This window comes from Corvus brachyrhynchos, unplaced genomic scaffold, assembly GCF_000691975.1.
Source record: "Corvus brachyrhynchos isolate BGI_N302 unplaced genomic scaffold, ASM69197v1 scaffold279, whole genome shotgun sequence".
Classification (NCBI taxonomy): Eukaryota; Metazoa; Chordata; class Aves; order Passeriformes; family Corvidae; genus Corvus; species Corvus brachyrhynchos.
The window spans coordinates 11,096,839-11,101,768 of record NW_008246060.1 but is presented as its reverse complement, the minus strand read 5'-3'; the positions used below and the strand labels follow the sequence as shown (position 1 = coordinate 11,101,768).

At 37.1% G+C, this 4,930-nt stretch overlaps 1 protein-coding gene across 7 annotated transcripts in view; it reads left to right on the top strand.

The window, feature by feature from the left end:
* The window catches only part of CUNH10orf11 (chromosome unknown C10orf11 homolog), a 747,072-nt gene that overhangs the window by 135,842 nt on the left and 606,300 nt on the right, over nt 1–4,930 (top strand). The gene's annotated exons all lie outside the window — the stretch shown is intronic.

The window sequence follows — 4,930 nt, the reverse complement described above, 5'->3', positions numbered from 1 at the left end:
TTCAGCTTGTAAAATATTCAGGTAAGTAGGGAGAAAGAATTGGAGTGCAATTGTCTGTTTAATAACAAAAATAGGTTTGTGGAGATAGGGTTGGACTCATTAATTCATTTTCCTTTTATTTTATTTGGGGTAAGCTCACAGCCTGCTTGTGAGGAGTAATACAAAAAGTAGTGTGCTGTGGTGCCTTGTTTTCCCAGAAGAAACAGCCATCGATTTTAACTTACTTAACACTCATAAATGTTCTTCTAAGCCTCTGCTAACTCTGAAAGACTGAGTCTTACATGTAAGAGGTAGCAGAGCAAAGGAAACACTAAATCTGTGGATTGTTGTTACCTTATACTGTGACTCTGTACCTTCGGATACTGTAATCAGAAAAGAGAATTTTGCTGGGGGAGGGGATCAAATGGTAATTTTTTTCATTTTGTCATAAAGATAATTAAAGGTCTGTATGTGTATTTAGATTTAACATGTTGACAAGACTGCTCCTTCTTTACATTTTTGGGAAAAAAAAGTGTTTGTTTCTTTCGGTTAATGCATGATTTGAAGAACAGTTCTCTGAGTTTATTTCATAAAGTAAAATCATAACATTAAATTTGGATGTAAAATACTGCTTTAAAACTCTGATCATATTTTCATGGAGAGTACAATTGGTGGTGTATTTCTGAAATCTGTGTTTTCTTTCCTTCTTTCCTTTTCTGCCCAAAACAGCCTGTTTTTCAGAAGGGATATAATTTGGTTTTATTGAGGTTTGGGGAAGAACAATCAGCTTGTGATGTAGGAGAAGTTGTAGTTGTAAATCTGTAAAAGTATTTTAAGACCAGAAATCAGATTTGGGAAAGGGGAGAAGTGTTTCTTTTTTTTTTTTTTTCCCCCTTTGAGAAGCTAATACTAAGTGGGATGAGAGCAGTAATGGTTTCTCATTTGAGCAGTGCTTAGATTTACTAAGCATATAGAAACTAAGAGTGAAGTGTTTATGGTACAGTAGCTGTTCACACTGGTTTGCACTTGTATATAAACTCCATACCTGCATATTATAGAGAAAGTCAGACAAGATATGTAATAAATGTCATAACCTTAAATGAATGTGAATATAGAAGAATGTCTTGAGCAGCTGTTGAAGCAAGTGTAAGCAGTGTCATCTTCTTTAAACAGGTATTATTGCTTAAAAATCTAACAATGTTATGGTATAGCAATGAGTTTTATGATTTTTACCAGTAAATGCTTAATTTGAAAAGTTTAATATGTTGTTTTCACTAGGGAAACAATGTTGTAATTAATGTTGATTTAGAAAGGAGTTTGATTTTCTAGTATAACTTGCTAACTCTTGGTAAAGGTGTAAGTTGAGTGAAGAACACCAAGGATGATCAGAATATAGGAAAAGATGAAGAGAATACTGTGTTTTGCTAGCACAGTAGTTACTTGCAGTAAAGATGTTAGTTTTCATTTCAATTTGATTTATTATTGGATGAGAGTTTGTGTGTTTTTTGAAAGGAAAAAAGAAGACCAAATGTTCTTAAGTGTGGTGGTTTTGTTATCAGATTTTTCTGGTTATTTTCTTTTTGCTTGTGATGTATCCATATAACAGAGGAGGAGAGGGTTGTCATTAGATCTTTTGAACTGGCAATTTCATACAGAGGAAAGTACATTTTTCACCGCTTTCTTCTGACTTCAGAATTCTTCCCAGACTAGAGCCCCTTCCTCTTTCTTAATTAAAATTTAGGTTCTGTGTAGATGTTTAATTATCTTTGCATCAGATGTGGTAGATCTAATAGTAGCACTTGATACATAATCATAAAAAGTTGCTTTTGTGTCTTTCCTGTTTGCCTTTTTCCAAAAACTAGTGTTGCTCCTTGATTACCCTGAGCAGTACATGGATCCAACTCTTCTTCTGGCGGTCGAAGTGACTGTCACCAGTCGCAATGGTTACACATCTCCCCTTTTCCCTGTGAGGGAAAGGAAAGAAAGAGGAGAAAGGTACAAGGGAACTTATATGGGAATGTTGTGAAAGGGGAGGAGTAACTGCAATATGTTGTGTGTGAGGCAAAGGGACAAAAGTGTGTGTCCTTAAAAGATGCTGGCTGTAATTGGCAAGATATGGTACCACTGGACTGCCTCGTGCTTATGTCTTTGGCAGAAGGAAATCCTTCAATCCCAGACAACTACAGTCCACTTGTGACTTCTTGTGCAGTTTTCATTACAGATTTTGTTTGAATACTTTCTGATACCTTTTGTTTCCTTTTGGGGCTGAGGGGGGAGGGGTGTGAAGAAGACGGAGCCAAACTCTTATCAGATGTACAGCCAAAGAACAAGAGGCACTTGTCACAGCTGCAGCAAGGGAATTTCCAGCCACCACAGGGAAGGTGGAGTGGAAGAGGTGCCTAGAGAGGCTGTGGAATCTCCATCCTGGGTGATATTTAAAATGTGACTGGACAAAATCCCAAGCAACCTGATCTAACTTTTGAAATCCCCCTGTTCTGAGCAGGGAATTGGACTAGATGATCTCTAGATGCCCCTTCCAACCCCAGTTATGCTGTGATTCTTCAGCTTTATTGGTGTGGTCATAATGGCCTGAGTTGTAGCAGCTCTTTTGATTTGATAGTGATTTTCAGCTATCTTAGAAATGAACTGTTTACACTGTGTATTTTCAATAAGGCATGTTTCAGGAGCAGAGATGTTTTACTTTGGAAGTCTGCTCCTGAGCTTCTCATGGCAACTGTATTTGATAGCCTTCCCTAGTAACAGAGTCCTTTCATAATATGTGGAAAACATTCCCAGGTTCTCATTTTGTGAAGGCATAGAGTATGGGAAGAAGAGACACTGATGTGTCAGTGTTAGTGTTACCTGGACACTTTGTGAAGGATTTCAAGGTGGAATGACAATAGTCAAACTATTGTTGATCATTGAAAATTAAAGATTTCATTAAAAAAAGAATAGTAATCACTGGTGAAGGAAAGAAAGCAGTAAGTGAGCAGGAAGGATCTAATGGAAGTAGGGAGTAGAGATTTGGATGAAATACAAAGATTTTAGTTTAGATGCATCTTACTGTCTCGTAGGAAGAAAAGAACCCCAGACAACCCACAACTTATTCAAAGCTTTTTTTGCTTGTCCTAGATGACTTTGTATACAATTTTTCCTTTCATATTAAAGGCTAAATGCACTTGAATAAGAGATGTCAGTGGTTTTGTACAAATAGGTGCCATGCTTTCATAAATAACATCTACAGTTCAGTTCACCTAGAAGCCCATCTTGTAATTTTGTCCTCAGTAGCTTTAAGCATGTGAGTTGTTTTCATTTTTCTTCCAGAGATTCCTTCTCGGTCTAAGCTATGAGGTGAAAGGGAGAGTGAATCTTTAATCTTGGCCAATGAGGAAGGATTAATCCAATAATTGTGCTCATGGAGATACAAATATCTCTTCCCTCTCTCTAGGGTGCAGATTATTTCTGCTAGGAGCATGAATAATTTGCACAGTATGTGCTTGTGCATAATTTCTACTGTCTGATGAAGAAGGTGTGTGTATGAAAACATCCCCTTGAACTTCAATCCTAGTCTGGAATGTTCCTCCATGACTTTTGTGAGGCTGAGGCTTTGTAATGTCTTCTCTGTGGACTAGATAATGTTCTTTCTCTCTTCTGCCTCCTGTTTTTTTTTGCCTGGGGGAATATGCAAGTGGCAGCCTGAAAATGGGCTTCAGTTTTTACAGGGCATGTTCCTCTTTGTAAGTTGAGTATGTGAAAGAAAGGCTTTTTTTTTTCCTTGCCACCTTCCCAGTCTGCGCATCAATAAGACATGCAGAACAGGAAGCTGAACAACAAAAGAGAGATGGAAATAAAAGCCAGAATTCAAAACAAAGCATGACACATTTTTTAAAGCCTTTAGACTCATCTTTATAGCACTTTAAAATGTTGAAGAAAATGTACTATTGTTAAAACTTTTTGATGGTTTTATTTATAAGGTAGAAAAATATTTTCACCATAATTGGGTAACTCTTAATCGTAGCAATTGCATATTTATCAGTATGAGGGGCTGTTATTAATGTAGCTGTCATGCACAAACACATTTCTGCATTAAATCCATTTAGTATGTGCATTATTCGGTCTAGAATGTCACCAGGACATCAAAGCCCCCTTAGGCATAAGAGCACAGTGCCCTGCTGTGGCTGCAGAAAGGGCTTGATCAATAAATGTAACATGTTAATGCAGAGCAAATAGAATAAAAGATTTCTTTGACAAGACATGAAAAATCACCTTGTGGCAGCTGGCATGGTGATGCCATTTCAGCGGAGACACTAGCAAAGTTGATCTGACAAGTAAAGAGGAGAGATGATGGTTATAAGGTGCTTTTGTTTCAAACTTCTTTCTTGACCTGTCAGGTTTTGAAGGAGCCTGAATGGCCCTTTTTTGTCATGTGAAAATTGTAGTCTTAGGCAGTTATGAAGCAGTTATCTCTTCTCAAATTGTGAATGCTGCTGTTTAATTGATTCACTTAGCATTTGAAACTGTCACGCATTAATAATTGCTAAATCCTGTAGATACTGCTCCAGTGTGTCATGCTTAAATGTGTAGTTATCAGAAAATTAATATCCTTAATGAACCGATGCTTTCAAACTAGCATTGCATGAAATCTCTTTTGCCCTTTCATTTGCTAAAGGTATATCAGCCAGTTTTCAGAGAAAGCCCTCCCGACAGTTGTGTGGTTTTATTTATTTATTTTTTTGATGCCCAACAAATGCCAGCTTTGCTTTGGGTACATAGTGTGCTCAATGACAATAAATATAGTAATTATGCTGGAGTTGGTAATTAACATAATTATAGTCAATTACGACAAATACAGTGCAGAGCTAAATGAATGAGGGTGAGAAATTAGCAAGCTAATTGATTTACCTTACGCGCTGCTTTTTCCTGCAACTAACAGTTGCAGATTTTCTGCAGG